Source organism: Citrus sinensis, chromosome 3, assembly GCF_022201045.2.
Source record: "Citrus sinensis cultivar Valencia sweet orange chromosome 3, DVS_A1.0, whole genome shotgun sequence".
In the NCBI taxonomy this organism is placed as follows: Eukaryota; Viridiplantae; Streptophyta; class Magnoliopsida; order Sapindales; family Rutaceae; genus Citrus; species Citrus sinensis.
The window spans coordinates 25,947,533-25,972,514 of NC_068558.1; the positions used below are offsets into that span (position 1 = coordinate 25,947,533).

The 24,982-nt window shown below is 34.3% G+C and overlaps 1 pseudogene; it reads left to right on the top strand.

Annotated features, from left to right (window-relative positions):
- Positions 1-21,459: 21,459 nt before the first annotated feature.
- LOC102614344 (immune-associated nucleotide-binding protein 9-like) lies at positions 21,460-24,495 on the top strand (annotated as a pseudogene).
- Positions 24,496-24,982: the final 487 nt, after the last annotated feature.

Here is a 24,982-nt window from a genome sequence, read left to right on the forward strand (position 1 = left end):
CCGGCCCTCTAGTACAAGGTTATTATTATTTGGCACGATAAGCCCTTAGCACCATATTGATTAGTGCGTGGTTCATGAGGTGTGGATTCCCCCCTCATGATTTAATTGGCATTAATACGAATTATTTAGCCCATGATGCATGTTGATACGGATCCAGATACCCAAGTACGTCATTTCAATAGATTTCGCTTCAATTTATTCTCGCCATTGCAATTCCAATTTTAGAATCTCAATTCCAATTTTAGGATAATTTAAATCACTTCCACCACAATTTCAACCACCCATTTACAAAATTAATTCTACACAATTAAAATCCACCTCCTCGTGGGATCGACACTCGTCACCATTGATCTATACTACAATAGATTCGTGCGCTTGCGAGTACATTAAAATTTGCACAACAATGACATGCAATTAAATTCAAATCATCCTCACTAATTATAATCATAAATTCGACCAGAAAATCAAGTGTCACAATTAGTTTCATAAAGTCAATGTTTCAAGCTAAATACAACATCTCAAGTGAAATCAAAACAACATTTTATTACCTCCAATTTTAATCTCGAACAAACTGATAAAAGGAATACAAAGTTTATTCAACAGTATTGTGCATTAACAAAGCATATGGATAAAAGGATTAAGAAATGGAGAAGAATTACTGAGAATGCAAGTCTGGCTAATGGGCATCATTTATAGGATCATACATAATTTATTTCTGCAAGTCTGCAAATTCTTATTGAGGGGGCCCTTGCGATCCTCTTGGCTATTTTGGCTATAGCTTTTTTTTTATCCTCTTGTATTTACCCCAAATTCGCCCCGCAATCGATTCCCGAAAACGCTCTGTTGACGGGCCCTTGGAGCCGACGAATGAATGGTACGCTATAGCCAAAATAGCTGGGATTAAGATATGCCGGGCTTATCAGATTCAGTAAAAATTCAATGCAATTTCTGGGATTCTCACGAATTTATATGGCCCCAATGATAACAAAATATTTTAGTTATAGCTTTTTAAATTCATAAAACCTTGTTCTGCTGAGAGTTGTTGGTGACAGTGGCAGCAGCAGCAGATGACAGCGGCTGCAGTACGTGGTAACAGCGGCGGAGACTCGGCGACGAGCAGCAGTGACGGGCAGCAATGACGGGCAGCAGCGATGAGCAGCGGCGGCGACGAGCAACGAGGACGAGATTTCAGCAGTTGAAGGTCACGATTTCGGTTTCAGCCGATGATCAGAACTCAGAAGTGGTCACGATTTAGTTTAGAGTGTTTAGACTTTACTCACTTTAGGGATTCCGGTTGTTATTCAGTTTATTTGATAATCGGTTCGGTTTTTCAGTTTTTTTTTAAAAACCGAAAACCAAACTGACTGGTTTTACTATTATTACTATATTACTTATTCGGTTTTTTAGGTGTAAAAAACCTCAAAAAAACCGAACCGAATCGAACGGTTCGGTTCGGTTTTTGATTAATCAACTTTTTTTGCCCACCCCTAATTATTACTATTTGTCGACGAAAAGTCAAAATATCCACAATAATTAGAGGGGAAAAAAAAGTAAATTTATCAGATAAAGCCCATAGCACATGTTGAGACTTCACCTTCAACCCAAGCTTGATAGAAAATTAGCTACTCATAATTGAACTAGGGGCAAAATGAGAATTTATTAAAATACGTAGAAAATACGTAGAAAATACAATATGGAGAAGGAATTACAGAAAATTGAACTCAAAAATGAATTCAGAGATGCCAAATTAGGGGGAGATCCCCCTTTTTATAGATACATTAAGTAAATCATGGCCATTGGATTAAAAACATTTCGGAAGCTTAAGATTACGCCACGTCATCAGTCAACAATACGCAATTTAACCATGTGGTTTGAACAGTACATGGGTTGACCACGCGGTTTGAATAGTGACGTGCTTTGAACAGTGACGCAGTTTTGATGTAAATAATTCTGTGTATATGCATGTACCGTACGCACGATTTTTGGTCCACTAACATGCTGCCACGTCACCGATCAACAGTGCATAAGAATTTTGTCCAATAGAACGGTGACACCTCATCAGTCAATGCCACATCATCGATCTATCAATGTGAACAGTGTCGTGAACAGTGTCGTGAACAGTGTCGTGAACAGTGTCGTGAACAGTAACGTTGACAGTACCGTACATGTGAACAATGTTATTTTTTCTTTTATGCTTCTCCTAAGGTTTTCGACTATCCTGAGTTCAAAAGTGATGTCCGTTTTGTTGTCTGAACTCTCGTTCATTGGAAAATAACCATGATGCCCTTAAAATACATAAAATACTTAATTAAAATAAAACACGCATAATTAAATTACAAGGGTCTAAAATACATAAAAGTAAAAGTGTTAGTAAGACTTGAAATGTAAAATGATGATTTTCTCCTTTATAAATATACATTTTCTAACACTCAATAGGCCCGTCTGAGTACATATAGAGGCTTTAGGCCGTGTGCTTAGGCGCTTTTGTCCTTTAGGTACTAGATTATGCATGCACAGATATGATGAGATATGAGATGATATTTCCCTATCTATCCATGTAGTTCCGGGGTGTGACAGTACCCAGATAGTACGTCATTGTCTGTCCGTTGAGGTCCGGATACAACGAGATTATTTCCTGGGTACTTGTTTGGTGATGATTTTCAGATTTGTGTATTCTATATGATATTGTGTGACATGATTTCCATGGTTATTTGGTACGATTTTATATATGCTTTTCATGGTTAGTAATCTGATTTAAATGTTACATGATTTATTACTGGTTTCTCGCTTATGGTTTGATGAAATTATGTTTGGAAATGATATGATTATTTCTTTTAAAGTAAGAATTAGTTTTCAGAAATTATTATCCACTCACTGATCTCATTGAGTTACCTCGTTTTTATTATATTTTTCCCCCCACCAGGAGGTTGCAGGGACACTAGACCGACCCAGCGACTGTAAATATATTTTGAGTCTTGACCACGTGATGGTGTTAGAAGATATAGATGATTTTGTTAGGACATCCTAGTTATCTCGTTCTTTTGGGATTGTATAGCTTTATTATATTATTCTTTTGTGATTAAGAATAAACTGAGATATTAATATTAGTTATAATATTATCTTTTGAGACTCTGGAGTTTTCTTGAGTAAAACTCAGCGTTTTGGTGGAGGATGTTGAACATTGGAGTTTGTTGTATAGTGAATTATTTTGAAAGTGCTTGTTTTACATATTTTCTGATTGCGAGTGATATATTTATAAAAGAGATTCTGTAAAATTTTCAGTAAAATCCTTACTAATTAGATTATTATCAATCTAGTTTGGATGAGGTTATATAGACTCACCCTGGAGTTTGGGGCAGGTCATTTCATTAACATTAAATGTTATCAAGATGATGACATTATCATTACTTTTCGTAATTAAAAATATTGTAACACTACCGTAATTAGGATTTTAGACGATCATTTTTCTAGCATCTGTGGGAAAATATGCTCTTTAAAAGCATAATTGTTTATTTAATTGTAATAAACAATTTTTCTGATTAATAAAATAAATGAGGTATTTTATTTAAATATCTTAATTGTATAAATATTTTGATTAAAGTTCATTTAATCATATTATATGTATTTATGTGATCACCATGTGGATTCACAGAAGACATAAATACAAATTATCTTATGATTAAATAAATTTAGTTCACAGTTGATAAATAAAGTTGGGCACTTTATTTAGGTATAGACTGTAATAAATTCATTGAATGATTTGTCTTAATCATGTATCTTGCTTATTAATCCAGTAGCGGCGCAGTCAATTAAATGAGCTAACTCGGGGATCATATGGGCACATACAATAGTGGCTACAATAATTAGGCCCGTAATTAAACTAGCCCAATTATTTAATTCCAAATCTACTGCACTAAAATATTAGAATTGACCTCCATAATTGTATGCTATCTAGGATAGTGTGCTCGAATAATAATTTGACCCATGCCACATTGATTTCTTTACTGCACAATCTTTTATACCACATTGTTAATTAAATCAATATCTCAATTATCTAATCAATTTAATTACATCTTGTTGCTTGATACTTATTGGTTTTCTCTAATGATCACTTTCAACATACTAAATACGTACACACTCTGGCCAGAGAATTTTATGATCAAGTGCCGAAAACTCATCAAGAGATGTGTTGTATAAATTCTATATTGTTAATCTATAACTCCAATACTCATAATGGATCCCACTAAGATACCAGGTAATCTTGACTACAAATATGTGTCGTGCCCATTGGTAACTCAAATGGAATAATAATTACAATCATGAAATCATAACCAACTCAAGATTAAGATTACAGTAAAATCAATGCCTATGAGATTTAATAAGTCGGACAGTTATTACAAAGTTAATTAAATCTCATATGTGATCCTATTCAATGTAGTCATACTACATCAATAAATTCATACATAATTAAGACAAATCATTCAATGAATTTATTACAGTCTATACCCAAATAAAATGCCCAACTTTATTTATCAATTGCGAACATAATTTATTTAATCATAAGATAACTTGTATTTATGTCTTTCATGAATTCACACGGTGATCACATAAACACATATGCAACGACCCGCCCTGAATCCCCCCACCCCCGGGGTGAGTCAATCTACTCTCATCAAAACAGACTTGATAATAATTTAATTAGTATGGATTCTGCCGAAAATTCGACAGAGTCTCCTTACTAATTAGATTATTATCAAGTCCGTTTTGATGAGACTAGATTGACTCGCCCGGGGGGGGGGATTCGGGGTAGGTCATTTTAGTTGGTATCAGAGCATGGTTTTAGATTCTGTAGCCTTTACTGTTTTAATAAGAATAAGTTTTATCCTTATTAAAGTTAGAATTTCTATCTTGCAGGCACCATCATGCTTCGTCGTAGCAGTAGACATGGTCATGGCCGTACTAGGCCAATAGTTGGGCTGACTTCTGGTAGTGTACCTGCGAGGGGAAGTGAACTCGCGAATGAGGGGATAGTTGAATCCTCCACACATGAAATTGCACAACAAACACCGGGGAGTGCCCCGAATATTGAATAGTCATTTGATAGGCTGCTCAGATCATGACTACAGTTGTGCAAAATCAGACTCAAGTGCATGTCGGTAACGCAAACATTATTGAACGAGTGAGGAGTTTGGGGTGAGAAGCTTTAATAATTTCGGAAAACCACCTGAGGCTGAGTCATGGTTTGTTAAGTTAGAGCGTATTTTTAACGTGATGAAGTGTTCAGAGGATGACAGACTATCCTTCGCCACTTTCCTACTCGAGGATAGAGCTTATCATTGGTGGCAGATAGTGGAGAGACGATATCAGGGGCATGCTACAATTACTTGGGCCATTTTCCGCAAGGAATTCTACGATCATTATTTTCCTGCTATATATCAGGATATTAAACGGAGTGAATTCTTTTGGTTGGTTCAGGGATCTCTGATAGTTGAGGAGTATGAGAATAAATTTTTAGACCTCTCTAGATTTATTACATCTGTAGTCCATGATGAGAGAGAGAGAGATGCAGCCAGTTCGAGGATGGCCTCCGATTTGAGATTCGCACCACCGTGACTGCATCACGATATACTGAGTTTGGAGAGGTAGTTAAGGGAGCCAGGAGAGTAGAGCACAATATTTCTAAAGGACGTAGAGTTCATGCACTGAAGCAGAAGTGTAGCCAGAGCTAGGCAGAAGGTGGCTTTAGTAGTAGGCCATCCAAGAGAGGGGGTATTCCTATGAGTTATTCTGATAGTACGCAAAAGAGTCAGAGTACAGGCTTTAAGGGAGACTCGAGATAGGCTATCAGTCACAGCTCTGTGCAACCATCAGTAGGGAGTAATACTAGGACTCAGGGATAGTATGACCGCAGTGGTGGGGGATATCGTGATGATCGTTTTAGGAGTGTCCAGTAGACTTTTTGCCCATCATGTGGCAGGAATCATCAGGGCCCATGTCGTGTTGGAGACAGAGTTTGTTATTTGTGTGGTCAGCCTGGACACATAAGGAGATTCTGCCCTACTTTATCTCAGGGTGATAGTTCTATAAGAGGGACAGCCTCATGATATCGGCCTTACTCTGGCTAGACACAGGGTCAGAGAGGAGTGCAGACATGAGGTTCTATATCTACCTTTAGGAGTCAGACGACATAGACTTTGGGCCGTGTGGTTGGGCGCTTTTATCCTTTATCCTTTGGGGACTAGATTATATATGCACATATATGATGAGATATGAGAGGGTATTTTCCTGTCTATCCGTGTAGCTCAGGGGCGTGACAGTACCTAGACAGTACGTCATTGCCTGTCCATTGAGGTCTGAATATGACTTGATTATTTCCCTGGGTACTTGTTTGGTGATGATTTTCAGATTTGTGTATCATATATGATATTGTGATATAATTTCCATGGTTAGTAATCTGATTTAAATGTTAAAGGATTTATTATTGGTTTCTTGCATATGATTTGATGAAATCGTGTTTGGAAATGATATGATTATCTCTTTTAAAGTAAGAATTAATTTTCATAAACTACTATCCACTCACTGATCTCACTGAGTTTTAAACTCACCCTGTTTTTATTATATTTTCCCCCACCACTAGGAGGTTGCAGGTACACCAGACCAACCCAGCGACTGTAAATATATTTTGAATCTTGGCCACATGATGGTGTTAGAAGATATAGATGTATTTGTTAGGACATCTTGGTGGTTATCTCGTTCTTTTGGGATTGTATAATTTTGTTATATTATTCTTTTGGGATTAAGAATAAATTGAGATATTACTATTAGTTATAATATTATCTTTTGAGACTCTGGAGATATAAAACTCAGCATTTTGGTTGAGGATGTTGATCACTGGAGTTTGTTGTATATTGAATTATATTGGGAGTGTTGTATTCATATTTGTAGATTAGGAGTGTTATATATATAAAGGAGACTCTGCCGAGTTTTCGGCAGAATCCTTACTAATTAGATTATTATCAAGTCCGTTTTGATGAGACTAAATTGACTTGCCCGGAGGGGATTCGGGGCCGGTCGTTTCAACATATAACATGATTAAATGGACTTTACTCAAAATATTAATACAACTAAGATACTTGAATAAAATGCCTCATTTATTTTATTAATAAGAAAAATTATTTATTACAATTAAATAAACACATATACTTTTAAAGAGCATATTTTCCCAACAATCTCCCACTAGCTCTCAAAGAATATTTGGCATCTCACGTATGCCCATGGATTCTAAGTGCAAGTTAAAAGGTTTCCCATGTATGACCTTAGTAAAAGGATCTGCCAAGGTTTGCTATGACGTAATCTAAGTAACCTCCACATCACCTCTCTGCACTATATCCCTTATGAGATGATACTACCTCTCCATATGTTTTTGTTTCTTGTGATTCCTTGGTTCCTTAGATTGAGCTACTGCACCACTATTATCGTAAAATAGTTTAAGCGGTGCAGTTACAACAGGTACCACCTCAAGATCTTGTAGGAACTTGCGGAGCCATAAAACTTCTTTTGTAGCTTCGGATGCAGCCACATATTCAGCTTCAGTTGTGGAGTCTGCGATACAAGATTGTTTCACACTCCTCCAACTAATAACTCCACTTCTTAATGTAAACACATAGCCAGAAGTTGATTTTCTGGAATCCTTATTTAACATAAAGTCAGAATCAGTATAACCCGCTAGAATGAGTTCAGCACCAGAATACACAAGCATATAGTTTTTAGTTTTTTCAAATACTTCATAATATGCTTGACTGCAATCCAATGTTCAAGTCCAGAATTAGATTGATATACGCTAACCATCCCTACCGCAAAACAGATGTCTGGCTTAGTGCAAAGCATGTCATACATAAGACTTCCCATATTGATCCTTAGAGAATGTAATTCCATGTCTGAATGGTAATAAACCAATCTTGAAATTTTTTATTTTAAATCTAGCCAATATCTTATCGATATAGACCGCTTGAGATAAGGCTAAAGTTTTATTCTTCCGGTCTCGTAGCAACTTGATACCAAGAACATAACTTGCCTCTCCTAGGTCTTTCATATCAAATTGTTTTGCTAACCAACTCTTTGTTGTAGTCAATACTCTTATATCATTTCTAATTAGGAGAATATCGTCTACATAAAGAACTAGGAAGGCTACAAATTTTCCTTGAATTTTCTTGTACACACATGGTTCATCAATGTTTTGAATGAATCCAAACGATTTAATCGCTTAATCAAATCTGATGTTCCATGATCGAGATGCTTGCTTCAATCTATAAATGAATCTATGCTTTTTACATACCATGTGTTCTTGGCCTTTTTGTATAAATCCATCTGATTGTTGTAAGTAGATGTCTTCTTCAAGATGCCCGTTAAGAAAGGCAGTCTTGACATTTATTTGCCAAATTTCATAATCTAGCACTGCAGCAATGGAGAGCATAATCCTGATGGATTTAAGCATAGTAACCGGAGAAAAGGTTTCCTCATAATCAATTCCCTCTTTCTGTTTAAACCCTTTAGCTACTAATCTTGCTTTAAATGTTTCCACCCTTCCGTATACTCCTCTTTTTCTCTTGTAAATCCACTTACACCCTATAGGTTTTACCTCATTTGGTGCCTTTACAAGTTTCTAGACTTTATTAGAATACATAGATTTCATTTTTTGATTCATGGCCTTTTTCTAAAATTCAACATCTCTATCTATTAGAGCTTCGTTGTAGCAAGTAGGATCTTGTACATGTTCATCTGAGAAAACCGTATAAGTTTCTCCTAATAACATGTATCTTGTAGGTAACCTAGTTACCCTTCCACTACAACGAGGTTCTAAAAGTGATGGTTGTTCAGGGATAATCTTGTGTTGATCAGCTGGTTATTGTTGTTCTTCTTATTCTGTAATAGGCGTTGAAAGCTGAGCATCAACCTAATCACCTGATAGTTCTTCAAGTATTACCTTACTCTTAGGTTTGAAGTTATTCATATACTTTTCCTCGAAGGAATGAAATGTGTGCCCCCGATCACTTTTCTATCTTGAGTACTATAAAATAAACCTCCCCTCATTCCTTTGGGATACCCCACAAACATACAAACTTCAAAACGTGAATCCATTTTTTCTGTCTTTGGTTTCAACACATGTTCTGGTGATCCCCAAAGACGGACATGTCGTAAACTTGGTTTGCAATCTGACCATAATTCTATTGGGGTTTTAGGCACTGACTTAGATGGAACTAAGTTCAAGAGATAAACTGCAGTTTTCAGTGCTAGTCCCCAAAAACGATTGGTAATAACGAATAACTAAGCATAGAACTCACCATATCCAAAAGAGTTATATTTCTCCTTTCAGCTACCCCATTTTGTTATGGTGTCCCCGGGGCAGTTAACTTGGATATAAAAGTGGTACTGTTTCACGCACTCCTTTGGCCGGGAACGACCTTTTGGTCATTTTCCCTTTTGAACATGATTCGCTGAGTGGCAATGATTCATTTTCCAATGGACCCAAGAGCCCATCTTTGATAATTCTTTGTATCTTATTTCGGTTTAAATGACCCAAGCGCAAATGCTAGAGGTAACATTAGTTGGAAGAAGTATTTCTTTTCTTAGCTAAATGTGTATGCTCATCATTATTGATCACTGTCTCATGCATAGAATGGATCATAGGACTTAAATGATATAAATTATCTTCTAATATACCAAAACAAATAAGTTTCTTATTGTAAAAATAGAAACGGATGATCTAAAATTTACAGTGTACCCTTACTTTGACAAACAAGCTACTGAAATTAAATTCCTCTTAATGTTTGGAACATAAGATAATAATTCAAAACTGAAGTCTCATTATTAAAAGATAATAAAAAAACAGATCCAGTCTTTACTACTAACACGAATTGTCCTGTCCCTAACTGCAGCTTGACGCCTCCTTCACTTATTTTCCTGATTTCCTGAAACTAATAAAGTGAACTACAAATATGATTAGTTGCTCCTAAATCAAACACCTAAGTGTCAATAGGATTCTAAACTAAACATGCCTCAATTACAAAAATATTTCCCATACCTGATTTCACAATCTCAGGGCAATCTTTTTTCCAATGTTTTTTCTGTCTACACTTGAAGCATTTGCCTTTCGGCTTGCCATGTAGCTTGGTAGACGGTTTCTTTTTCCCAACTTTGTTCTTACCATTTCCTTTTGGCTTAGGCCTAGAAGAAAAATCATTTTCAGCAATATTTATACTTCCTAGAGATTTCTCAGTATAATAGATCTCTTCAGCAGAATGGATTTCGTTCATCAATTCAGTTAAGGTAATGTTTCTTTTGTTCATGTTATAATTGACCTTAAACTCTTTAAATGTTTATGGTAGAGATTCTAGCACCATGTCAATCTTTGAGTTATCATTGATTTGTGCTCCCTGAATCTCAGCCTTAGTTAAATAGTCCATCATTTTGAGGACATGATCACAATCTCTTGTGCCCTTCCCCATTTTGCAGTTCATAATACCTTTCAGCGCTGCTTGTCTCGCGAAACGAGTACTCTGCCCGAACATCTCTTGGAGACTATCCATTATTTCAGTGGCAATCTCCAAGTTCTGATGTTTGGTCTGTAGAATATTAGAAATTGAGGCTAAAACATGGCATTTTGCCATTTCATTGGCCTTTTGCCATTTCTCACAAAGCCTCCTCTAATGTCTATGAGCATCATCCGCTGGAACTAGAGGGCATGGCTGAGTTAAGACATATTTATAATTTTCAACAGTCAGGACAATTAATAGATTTCTTTTCCAATATATATAGTTCTCTCCAGTGAGTTTATTTTGATTCAAAATAATAGTAAGTGGGCTTAGGGAAGACATTTTCTGAAAAATAAAACATCCATACATAAATAATTTAATATAATATTCACAATAAATGACAAAAATACAAAAAACTATAAATGCATTTTTATTTATTGTAACGATAATCTAGTACCGCTTTGACAAGCTATCTGTTGGGGAAGTCATGTCTGCACTTACAAGACCCAATTATCCATTGGATTATTTACTTTCATATAGAGACTAATTTATAATTATCATTATCATTTTGGACCTAAATTTGTTAACAGAGTTTCGTTGGGAAGGTTAATAACAAATTTTAGTTGAGTGTATAACCATTGTTTCAATCTACGTATTTTTTATATCAATAGTTATCGTTGGGGTGAACAATTGATTGAAAAATATTTCAATTTTGTCTTTAAAGAAGTTCATCAAATAAAATATCTAATATATATACCCTTCAAAGAGAGCATCGCCATATCATGAAGTCGAGGTATATATATAATTTTATTATTGAACTAATAATGGAGCTCGTGGGAAAAATTATTTTGAATTTTCCCTCTCCCACTCAACATTTTAAAATTGGTTTTTCCTTTTTAAAACATACATTAATTATATTGTTAATTGCATGTTTCCTATAATATTATCTAGATGATATCCAATATTATTAAGCATTAATTTTCAAACAATATAATGAGATTCATAATTAATGAATAACATGTGTCATTATGCATAGAGTGGCATTACCTATTCTATATGACATGTTGTCATGGCATGTTATCATCCAAAACATAACATATAGAAAAAATAATTAAATAATCTTAATTCATGCTTTCCTAAAATGAAAAAATACATTAACCCTAAGCCTAATCTTCATTGGGCTTCTTGTCAATGTCCATCTTTCATAGCTATCTTTGTTAATGGACTAGGGGAAATTGAGCTTTTAAATTTATTATTGGTCCAATTTTAATTTTTGAAAGAAACTAAAACTTTTGCGTCGCGGGTTGCCCCTGAAATGTCTGGCCTTCGCTTCCTCTGATTTGACATTCGTGATTATTCTCCAGTGATTTACAAATTTCCTAGGCCAATTTTGGCTTACAAAATTTCTATTATAGTAAAATAAATCAAGAGGGAAATGTGGTGATAAAAAACCACCCCTCTTGTTACAGATCCAAATAAAATATACATCAAAGAATCTAACCATGAATTAAGACAAACCATCAGCATGCTTTATTCATATATTAAACCAATAATATATCTGAATAAATTTTGTCACTCTAATACATAAATATCAAGATTGATTTCATAAGAAATTCTTATATATTAGTATGAGATGGTTCTAATACCAATTGTTGGTGAAAAATCAGTTTTTTTAAAAAAAAAATTAGGATCGATCTCATATAATATCTAGGAATTCGTAATCTAGAAAATCATAACTTAATAATCCGATTTGTTTTTTTTGCTGAGTTAATCTAGGCTCCCAGATCACGATATGTCACCACCACTCCTGTTAGATCACGATCTGCTACCAAATAATCTTCCAGGCTATAACTCAAGTTTGATTCGTACTTGACGTGTCGATGCCTTCATCACCACTAAAGCAACCAGTAACAGAAAAATTTTCCTCTCAATTTTTGAGAGAAAAATTCTTTTTCTCTAATCTGTATATTGCGACTCTATTTTTTTGGGAGAAAATAAGTTATTTTATTTCTCTATCTGGTGGAAACCCTAAACTCTATATTTTTCTATTTTTTAATTCTATTAAATCAAATTTGATTTAAATTAAAAAATAATAAAACCAAAGGCAACGTTACTTGTTCTTGTGTTATAGGGGCCCACCTTGTGAAATAACACAAGGCCCCTTACACCCTTACACACCAGCATATTACATGGAGCCTCCCACTAAATAATATATTTAGGCTTCTAACCCAAATAACTAGTTATCTTACTTATTAATCTAGTAGCGGCGCAATCAATTAAATGAGCTAACCCGGGGATCATATGAGCACATACCATAATGGCTATAATAATTAGGCATGCAATTAAACTAGCTCAATTATTTAATTCCAAATCTACTCCACTAAAAGATTGGAATTGACATCCATAATTGTATACTAAATATGTTGACATACTCTGGACAAAGAATTCTATGATCAAGTGTCGAAAACCCATCAAGAGATGTGTTGTATAAATTCTATATTGTTAATCTATAACTCCAATACTTATAATTGCTCCAACCAGGATACCAGATAATCTTGACTATAAGTATGTGTCGTGCCTAATGTTGAGTGTTAGAAAATGCATATTTATAAAGGAGAAAATCGTCATTTTACATTTAAAGTTTTACTAACAACCCTTACTTTTATGTATTTAAACTTCTTATAATTTAATTATGTGTGTTTTATTTTAACTAAGTATTTTATGTATTTTAGGGATATCATAGTCATTTCACAATGAACGAGATATCAGATGACAAAACAGACATCACTTTTGAACTCAAGATGGTCGAAAACCTTAGGAGGAGCATAAAAGGAAAAATAGTACTGTTCACATATACGGTACTGTCTACGTTACTGTTCACGACACTCATACACGGATCGATGACGTGGCATTGACTGATGATGTGGCATTGAATGATGAGGTGTCATAATCCTGTTGGACTAAAATTCTTATACACTGTTGATTGGTGACCTGGCAGTATATCAGTGGACCAAAAATCTCGCGTACGGTACATGCATTACACAGGATTATTTTCAACCAAACCGCATCACTGTTCAAGCCGGGTCAAACCGTGTTACTGTTCAAACCGCCTATTGTTGACTGATGATGTGGCGCAATCCTGAGCGTCCAAACTGTTTTTAATCCGATGGCCATGATTTACTCAATGTATCTATAAAAAGAGGGTTTCCCCCCTTAATTTGATATCTCTAAATCCATTTTTGGACTCCATTTTCTGTAATTCCTTCTCCATCTTGTATTTTCTACATATTTTAATAAATTTCCATTTTGCCCTTAGTTCAATTATGAGTAGCTAATTTTCTTTCAAGCTTAGGTTGAAGGTGAAGTCTCAACATGTGTCATAGGCTTTATTTGGTAAATTTATTTTCTCTTCCCCTCTAATTTTTGTGGATGTTTTGACTTCTCGTCGACAAATAATAATAATCTTGTCTAGATACCGCCCTGGTTTCATTAGCTCCCTAGTACAAGGTTATTATTATTTGGCACGATAAGCCCTTAACACTATATTGTTTAGAATGTGGTTCATGAGGTGTGGATTCTCAAATGGAATAACAATTACAATTATGAAATCATGACTAACTCAAGATTAAAATTACAGTAAAATCAATGCCTATGAGATTTAATAAGTCTGACAGTTATTACAAAGTTAATTAAATCTCATATGTGATCCTGTTCAATGTAGTTGTACTATATCAATAAATTCATACATGATTAAGACAAATCATTCAATAAATTTATTACAGTCTATACCTAAATAAAGTGCCCAACTTTATTTATCAGTTGCGAACATAATTTATTTAATCATAAGATAACTTGTATTTATATCTTCTGTGAATCCACATGGTGATCACATAAATACATATAATATGATTAATTGGACTTTACTCAAAATATTAATGCAACTATGATACTTGAATAAAATACCTAATTTATTTTATTAATTAGAAAATTTATTTATTACAATAAAATAAACACATATGCTTTTAAAGAACATATTTTCCCAATAGGTTATGCTCTAACTTAGAGTATCTCCAACATATCAATTCCCAGAAGTAAGAAGTCAAGGGTTCAATCCAATGCGTAACTAATCGGTCGTGGTTTTGTTCAATAATTTCAAAAAACAAGCAGAAATGAAATAAAATTATATACCACTGATAACTCGATGAAATGAGAGTTATTATGTCAATTCTAGACTTAAATCAAGATCACTTAGAAAGTAAATGATGTGTTTTTATTGCATTTTTGTTACATTTTACATAAACATTCATTTTAGTTTAGTCTTAATAAGTTTTGCTTGATTTAAAGTAATTCGTGCTCAAATTGTGTGCATAATTGTAGGTTTCCAGAAGCTTATAATTCATGGAAGGAATGCTGATGCAATAGGCTGGCAAAAAGGAGGAAGAACATTGCTATAAAAGAATTGAAACAAATCTGGAACAGTGCAGTTGTTGTAGCAATCATTGCTGTAGCAATTGTTGTGCAAATTCTATTGAACTCGCAAGTGCACGAATCTATTATTGTATAGATCAATGGTGACGAGTGTCGATCCCACGAGGAGGTGGATTTTAATTATATGTAGAATTAATTTTGTATGGGGGTGGTTAGATTTGTAGTGAAAGTGATTTGGATTATCCTAAAATTCGAATTAAAATGGCACGAATAAATTGAGGAGAAATCTATTAAATTGACGTACTTGGATATCTGGATCCGTATCAACATGCACCATGGGCTAAATATTCCTTATTAATACCAATTAAATCATGAGGGGGGAATCCACACCTCATGAACCACACTCTAATCAATATGGTGCTAAGGGCTTATCGTGCCAAATAATAATAACCTTGTACTAGAGAGCCGGTGTAATCAAGGCGATATCTAGACAAGATTATTATTATTTGTCAACGAGAAGTCAAAACATCCACAAAAACTAGAAGGGAAGAGAAAATAAATTTACCAAATAAAGCCCATGACACATGTTGAGACTTCACCTTCAACCCAAGCTTGAAAGAAAATTAGCTACTCATAATTGAACTAGGGGCAAAATGGGAATTTATTAAAATACGTAGAAAATACAAGATGGAGAAGGAAATATAGAAAATAGATCTCAAAAATGGATTCAGAGATATCAGATTAGGGGGGAGGCCCCCTTTTTATAGATACATGGAGTAAATCATGGCCATCGGATTAAAAATAGTTTGGACGCTCAGGATTGCGCCACATCATCAGTCAACTGTACGCGGTTTGACCACGCGGATGAACAGTAATACGGTTTGACCTGGGTTGAACAGTGACGCGGTTTGGTTGAAAATAATCCTGTGTGATGCATGTACCGTACGCGAGATTTTTGGTCCACTGATATGCTGCCACGTCACCATCAACAGTACATAAGAATTTTAGTCCAACAGGATCGTGACACCTCATCAGTCAATGCCACATCATCGGTCAATGCCACGTCATCGATCCGTCTATGTGAACAGTGTCGTGAACAGTAACATAGACAGTACCGTACACGTGAATAGTACCGTACATGTGAACAGTGCCATTTTTCCTTTTATGCTCCTCCTAAGGTTTTCGACCGTCCTGAGTTCAAAAGTGATGTCCGTTTTGCCGTCTGATCACTCGTTTATTATGAAATGACCAGGATGCCCCTAAAATACATAAAATACTTAATTAAAATAAAACACATGGAATTAAATCAAAAGAAGGTTAAATACATAAAAGTAAGGGTGTTAGTAAAACTTGAAGTGTAAAATGACGATTTTCTCCTTTATAAATATACATTTTCTAACACTTAACACACCCTCCAACCAGCTTATTGTTAGTCCCTAGCAAATAAAGAGAAAACAAAATTCACATCCAAAATGATTTTTTTTTTAAACACTCTTATTTATTCAATCAGACTAATGATAACAATCAAATAAAAGTATAAGCATTATCTCAAGTCTAAAGAAACACCACACCCACATCAACCATCCACATGAATCAGCCTAGTATACTTTGTCATAGCTACCTTCAAGAATGACATGTCAAACCCCAAAATCTCACTGGAAGTAGTGACACTCTCACAAAGAAATTAAATCCAATAAAAATAGTCACTCCAATGAATGGTAATTGAGAGAAAATAATAAAGAAGTGATATCACATGCTCTTACCAAGATGAAAGAAATATGCCCTCAGCTTAGAAATAATACGATCTCAAGTCAAATAAAAATGCTAGTCAGCCTAATTTATTTATTATTATTATTATTATTTTATGCACCACTACATCTTTTTAGCCCATATAACTAGCTTCTACTTTAAACTATAGTTTCCTAAAATTAAGAAGGACTTTTATTAGGACGTAACGTAGGCTAGGGACATGGTTAACAAAGAAGAGAAATAAGGAAAACAAAGTGTATGTTTGAGAAAAATGCAGAGGAATTTTTTTTTTTTAAGTTGCAAGGTGGATTTCACCTATTATTGTTATTTTTTTTTTCTTCTTTTTTTTTGAAACAATTTTTTTTTTACTTTTGCTTGGCATAACGTCATTGAACAAAATAATTATTTACATTTTTCTCAAACATACATAGGTGATGGAATTTATAAGACCTCAGGTAATACTCCAAATCGGAGTGGGTCAAGATGACAAGTTTAACAAATAAAAGGCTTTTTTTTTCTTTTTTTTTTAAAAGGCTCAAAATGGTTAACTATGAATATTTCACAAAAGGGATGGCTAGAAAGGCTCAAACGGACCAAAAATAGCCTTTCCATCGTCTTTTAGGGCTCTAAATAACCTTCCATATTTACTAATTAGATGGGCCTCCAAATGTAGCAACACACATTTTTTTTTCTTTTTTTTTTATTTTACAATTTTTTTAAGGGTTAACTCGAAAGAAATCTACAGATCGTGTATACAATAATAAACTGCTAAGCTGTATAAAGAATGGGCAAAAGGGTTACTCTCCAAGAAAAATAATAGGCTCAAACACTCACTTGGCACTTATTTATGACATGTTCATTCCTTCAAGCAACTCATATTTATCTCCAACATCAACATGTAAAGTAGCAAACATAGCGTAACATCACTTAAGACCAAAGATAATACAAATACTAAAATTTGAAATTAATCATGTCATCCAATGTTAAAACAAATCACATAAATTTTTTATTTATTTTTAAACAACATCCTACCCCCCAACCTATTCTAAATATGAAAGGAAAATATACATGTAGAAATGTGAAAATGATACAGAAAAGCTAATTAGAAAAGTTACACTTAAAATGATAGAAAATGAAAATGGTTTTTTTTTATGAAGATGCGTTTCTAGAGGCACTACACTCCATATTCAGCCATCTCCGACTCAAAAATTTAAAAATGTATATTTATAAAGGAGAAATTAAAAAGAGGAAGAAAACAATTTTTTTTGGTTTAATATTTTTTGTTTTTTTTTTCAAATGATGAAGATGCGTTTCTAGAGTCACTACACTCCATATTCATCCATCTTCAACACAAAAAGTTAGCAACAATTAGTTTCTACAATAAAAAATTAGTAAAAACTTAACCAAGATTCCACAATTGTCAACTATTCCCTATTCGACAATAATCCCTCCAAAAAGTATTGGCATTGGTGTCATTTCTTGTACCCATGATGTGGACACTTCAAGAGTAGCCCATTGAATTGCTCCCATATTTCGAAAAACTGCTCGCCTTCTCTCTGGGTAAACTCTGAAATTTCCCTGCGAATAGCATTAGTTTTATGCACTGGAAAATATTTATTCAAAAATTTAGTTACCATTTGTTCCCATGATGTAATGCTATTAGCAGACAATGTATTAAGCCATGAACGAGCTCTATCCTTTAAAGAAAATGGGAATAGTCTAAGTTTTACATCATCATCTAAAAAATTCTCATATTTAAATGTTTGACAAATGGCATGAAAATCATTCAAATGATTATATGGGTCCTCATTTTCTAGGCCATAGAATGTTGGGAGACAATTTAGCACACTAAGTTTTAGTTCAAAACTCCTAGTAGCTACATTTGAGTATCTTATACATGATGTGCTCAAATTAGCTAAAGGACTAAAATAGTCCTTAAATGGCCTCTCCCGTGGTTGCAAATCCATTTTAAATTTATTTTTAACGTGCTTGTGTGTGCGAAGTGTTTTTTCTAGTTCAAGGTCTATAGGTTCAAGATTAGACTAATAAATGAAAAAACACTTCGCACTTTAATTATATGTAGAATTAATTTTGTATGAGGGTGGTTAGATTTGTGGTGAAAGTGATTTGGATTATCCTAAAATTCGAATTAAAATGGCACGAATAAATTGAGGAGAAATCTATTAAATTGACGTACTTGGATATCTGGATCCGTATCAACATGCACAATGGGCTAAATATTCCTTATTAATACCAATTAAATCATGAGGGGGGAATCCACACCTCATGAACCACACTCTAAACAATATGGTGCTAAGGGCTTATCGTGCCAAATAATAATAACCTTGTACTAGAGAGCCGGTGTAACCAAGGCGGTATCTAGACAAGATTATTATTATTTGTCGACGAGAAGTCAAAACATCCACAAAAACTAGAGGGGAAGAGAAAATAAATTTACCAAATAAAGCCCATGACACATGTTGAGACTTCACCTTCAACCCAAGCTTGAAAGAAAATTAGCTACTCATAATTGAACTAAGGGCAAAATGGGAATTTATTAAAATACGTAGAAAATACAAGATGAAGAAGGAATTACAGAAAATGAATCCCAAAAATGGATTCAGAGATATCAAATTAGGGGGGGAGGCTCCCTTTTTATAGATACATGGAGTAAATCATGGCCATCAGATTAAAAATAGTTTGAACGCTTAGGATTGCGCCACGTCATCAGTCAACAGTAGCGATTTGACCACGTGGATGAACAGTAACACGGTTTGACCCGGGTTGAACAGTGACGCGGTTTGGTTGAAAATAATCATGTGTGATGCATATACCGTACGCGAGATTTTTGGTCCACTGATATGTTGCCACGTCACCATCAACAGTACATAAGAATTTTAGTCCAATAGGATCGTGACACCTCATCAATCAATGCCACATCATCGGTCAATGCCACGTCATCAATCCGTCTATGTGAACAGTGTCGTGAACAGTAACGTAGACGTGAATAGTACCGTACATGTGAACAGTGCCATTTTTCCTTTTATGCTCCTCTTAAGGTTTTCGACCGTCCTGAGTTCAAAAATGATGTCTGTTTTGCCGTCTGATCTCGTGTTTATTGTGAAATGACCATAATGGCCCTAAAATACATAAAATACTTAATTAAAATAAAACACACGGAATTAAATCAAAAGAAGGTTAAATACATAAAAGTAAGGGTGTTAGTAAAACTTGAAGTGTAAAATGACGATTTTCTCCTTTATAAATATACATTTTCTAACACTCAACAGCAATTCTGGAACAACGACAAAGAAAATTCTGTGCGGGATACTTGCAGAATTGCGATCTGCAGTTTCCTAATCTGACTTATGCGCGCCCTAGGCTTCCGTTTACCCTAATTTTCAACTATAAAAGAAGCACACATCATAAGGATTAAAAAGGGCCGTCACCCAAGGAGAAAAACACAAAGAAACAAAAGAAAAACAAGATTCAAGAGAGAGATTAAGGGCTGCAGAAGAGGAGAATTTGCAGAAATCAATTGGGAGCTCAATCATTCTTATTCTTCTCTTGCTTTCTCGTTTTCTATTTATTTATGGGGATGTGTTTCATGGCTGAAACTTTGTTCTTTATTTTTCTTTTACAAACCATGAACTAAATTTATTTGTAGTTGAGTGATAAACAATCTTGATGGTTTATTGACTAGAAATATGTGTTGCTGCATGTTTGCTGTGGCAGTTTGTTTTGATAGTATTTATTTTATTCGTTATTTCGGTTGATCACCCATTTAATGATACTAGCTAATGAAGAGCCGCAAAAGGGCCTATCTTAGTGGAACATATCAGAACAATACTTGATCTTAAATTAAATTTCCCGGATTGAGTTTTACTTGAGTCCCAAAAGGGCCATGCTTGATTTAAGATTAGTGATGAACTAGACATAAGGATTCACCTTGTAGGGTAAATAGAACAAGCGTGTAATGCTATATCTTATGTTGGCATAGCAATTGATCACTGTTAGGTTGCATATAGATATAAAATATCCATCATGCGACGGCTGATGATACATAAGGATTCTGCCCAGTACTGTAGCAAATACTGCAGCAATCGAGCCAACCATTAGAAAATAGTCAAGACCATTAGGAGAGTTTATTCACTCAACTACTATATATTCCCATTAGTTTTATCATTGAGCTTGACGTGATAATTTACTTTGTTGCATTTTATTGATTGTGTTTTTATTTTAATTAGTAAATTAGTTTCATCAATTGTTTATCTTAATTTAGACACAAAATCTGCACTGTTAAGATTGTTGTAGCAAGTCTAATAACATCAATCCTTGTGAAGACGATCTTGAATACTCATCACTTTATTACTTGTTGTGTACACTTGCACATTGACACCAATAGCATTAGTATTTATACACCAACAACCACCATAATTAATTAATTAACCGATGTTGTTTAGATTCTGTGCTTGATTGTATATCAATATCATCATAGTTTTATCAAGATTTTAAATTAAATTATATTGTCGTGGTCTGAATGATTTTTATTTTTAATATTTTTACGAATTTTTTCATGTTCGGTTCGATAATATTTAAAGTAATAACAAACATAGGTTTTCACGGAGTGAAATTGTAAGGGTATGGTAACTAAATCTTGTTTCTTATTGTATAATGATAAAGACTTAATTCAATATGAAGTGGTATGATATTTTAAATGCATTGCAAGTAAATTGAAATTTTTTATACGATGGGAGGAAGTGCAATTGATGATGATTGGGAGCTTACTTCTCCATCTAATGGGGTGCGAACTGTGGTTTTAGTTGGCCATACTGGCAATGGCAAAAGTGCAACGGGCAATAGTATTCTTGGAAGAAGAGCCTTCAAGTGGAGGGCGAGCTCGTCTAGTGTTACTAGTACTTGTGAAATGCACAGAATCGTGCTCAAAGATGGCCAAGTTGTTAATGTCATTGATACCACTGGTAACTTACTAATGTCGTTGCCTAGATATTCCATTTCCATGCTTGTTGATGTTGCGGTGGTAAGTAGATTGATGTTATGGTAGTGAAAAAAAAAGAAAAAAGAAAGTAGATTGATGTTATGAGCAATTGCAGGACTATTTGATTTTTCTGCTGGCTCCGAGTTTGTTGGCAAGGAAATTGTCAAATGTATCGGCATGGCCAAGGATGAGATCCATGCAGTCCTTGTAGTTTTCTCTGTTAGAAGTCGTTTTTCTCAAGAGGAAGAAGTTGCACAACACAGTTTGCAGACCTTGTTCGGGAAAATGTTTTTTGACTATATGATTGTTGTTTTCAGAAGAGGATGAACTTGAAGATAATGACGAAACGTTAGAAGATTACTTGGGTCGTGAGTGTCCAAAGCCTTTAAAGGTTTGTTTCTGAACGGCAATAGTTTTCGATAATTTCATTAGTCATTTTGATCAATTTGTCTTAGGTTGGTTCTTTTGTGAAGTTTTATCTCCTATACGGTTGGAATATTGGAAGTTTATTATGAATATATGCATGCTGAAAATACTAGATAGGTTTATAGTAGTCCAGCCGTCTTAAAATTCCATTTTCAATGGGGCTTCATTTCCTAAATGGTTTTCTTCTACGATGCGGGATTAACCGGAGAGGTGATTGGTTGGTAATTTTCTGCTGGCGTTACTTAATTTTAGTTATATTTTAATGTCTTTGAATGAGATGTCATTCATTCATTTGCTAAGCATTTATGCTTTTCTTATTTGTATTGTTTGATTTCATCTGTTATTTATTTTTGGTTCTTATTCTATTAATGTGTTCATTTGTTTCTTCCTTAAAATATGCACCTCTTTGATTTATATGCTTAAAATTAACCTACTTTTAAGATTTTAGAAGTGCGCCAAGGAGGATATGACTTGCTATACAGATCCATTTTATTAGGCGTTGTTGGAATAAAATATGAAGGCTAACTTTATAAGATTTAAAATTCTCTTAAAAATCCCTGTGGATTCTAGCCTCAAAATTGGTGTCTAAATTTCAATGTGAGATCTTTCTTTAGTTTCAACATGCAAATCTCTTTTTTCAGTTTCAATATGCAAATCTCTTATTTTTAGAATTTACTTGATGAATTTGGTTCCTAATACTTTTCAAGTTTAGGAGTAGGAAGAAAAATAACAAAAATGAAAATAAGACCCCTTCAAGTTGTAGCTTCGCAATTAACAAAATCGGGTTATTTTATTGTTGAAGGGAACTTTGTTTAACTTATTTTACTAATTTTTGTAGTTTGAAGGAATCAAAATTTTTTAATTATAATGTTGCAAAATTAGGTCAATTATGTAGATGCCATAGAAAATATGCTCACTTCTTTTGGCAGTTTTGAGCCTTGGTCACTTGAGTTTGTTTATGGCAATAGTACAGTCTTTCATGCTTTTTTCTAAATGTATAAATTTGCCTAGTGAAGAGGCAACTACTGATTTGTAGCCACTGATTTTGATTGGGTCAATGCTTTTCACTGGAATATATGCAGATTATTATTATTTTCTGTTATATGGAATGCTAATCACCCTTTAGTGTCTTAAAATTTGATGGACGTAAAATTCCAACATAAGGAGAATGGAATTAATTATTAAAATTTGATTATTGCTTGCCCTTAAATAGTTTTAGGGGATGCATGACATGAAGTACCAATGATCACAATAAAAACAAATTTTGTCAACTGAATATCTTTCAAACTTTTGGAGACTACAAGTGTTTGATTGGTTTGTCAATGTTTACGAAAGGGGCTAACATTTGCTTTATTCTTGATCATTTTTCCATTCTTTTAGGAGATCCTTCAACTATGTGATAATAGGTGGGTGCTTTTTGATAACAAGACCAAGGATGCGCCCAAGAGAACTGAGCAGGTTGGGAAGCTTTTTTCTCTGGTTAACTTTGTGATCGTGCAGAATTATGGGCAGCCATATACAAACGAAATCTTTGCTAAGTTAAAGGTGACTTCATTACAATCGTGATAGAATTATGTGCTGCATCTTTCTGAATATGTCACGATAACGTCTTTTTTTTTTTTTCTACTCAGACAAGGGCTACTAAACTCCATGATCAATAAGTCATTAAGTTATCTGTTCACTGATTGTGTTTTTATTTCTTTTTTTCTCTCAAGAAATATTAAGAACGAGAAATTTCAAAGCTGAAGGAGCAGCTGCAAAAATCATATGAAGATCAATAGGAGCAAATGCAAAAATCATATGAAGATCAACTCAAACGAATTACTGAGATGGTATTTTTTATGCTCCTTGTTTTGGCATCAAAATATGACATGCATATGTGTTCATTTCTTGGATTTGGTAATCATTTCCAAAACTGTGTAATTAAAAAATGCCTATAAAGTGTGCAGGTACTTGTAATGATATTCTAAATTGTGAGACTTGGAGGTGGTAAAGATTGCCGCTCTGTCCTTACCCCTATATTTTTGGAGATTGCCATTTGAAAAGAGACTTTATCTTGCTAGTTGATGGGGACAAATCTGTTTTTAAGTTATCTGTTCACTGATTGTGTTTTGAAGGTTGTAATATGTTGTTCTTATCTTGACGATTGTTTGACTGTCTTGTTCTGTTTTGTTTCTTTATGAAATTAAGTAGATACTCTATGGTAGTAGCTATAGGTGGTTTGCTCACCATGACTTGCACTTAGATAGGATCTTGAGAGTGCTCAGAGGGAGAATGAGGGGCTCCATAAAGGAGTTGAAATTTGAGACTGTGCCATTCTTTGACCTAGTTACCTATAGGCACTATATGCCATTGGCGTGAAAATCACCTAACGTATATTTTTTCTGTCTCCTCTTCCTTTTCAGATAATATTTAAAGTTCATGCCGCATTTATTCTTGGTGTTTTACCACAGTCAAGTGTTGAGTGTTAGAAAATGCATATTTATAAAGGAGAAAACCGTCATTTTACATTTCAAGTCTTACTAACAACCCTTACTTTTATGTATTTAACCTTCTTGTGATTTAATTACATGTGTTTTATTTTAATTAAGTATTTTATGTATTTTAGGGGCATTATAGTCATTTCACAATAAAGGAGAAATTAGACGGCAAAACGGACATCACTTTTGAACTCAGGACGGTCAAAAACCTTAGGAGGAGCATAAAAGGAAAAATGACACTATTCACATGTACGGTACTATTCACGTGTATGGTACTGTATACGTTACTGTTCACGACACTGTTCACATAGACGGATGATGATGTGGCATTGACCGATGATGTGGCATTGACTGATGAGGTGTCACGA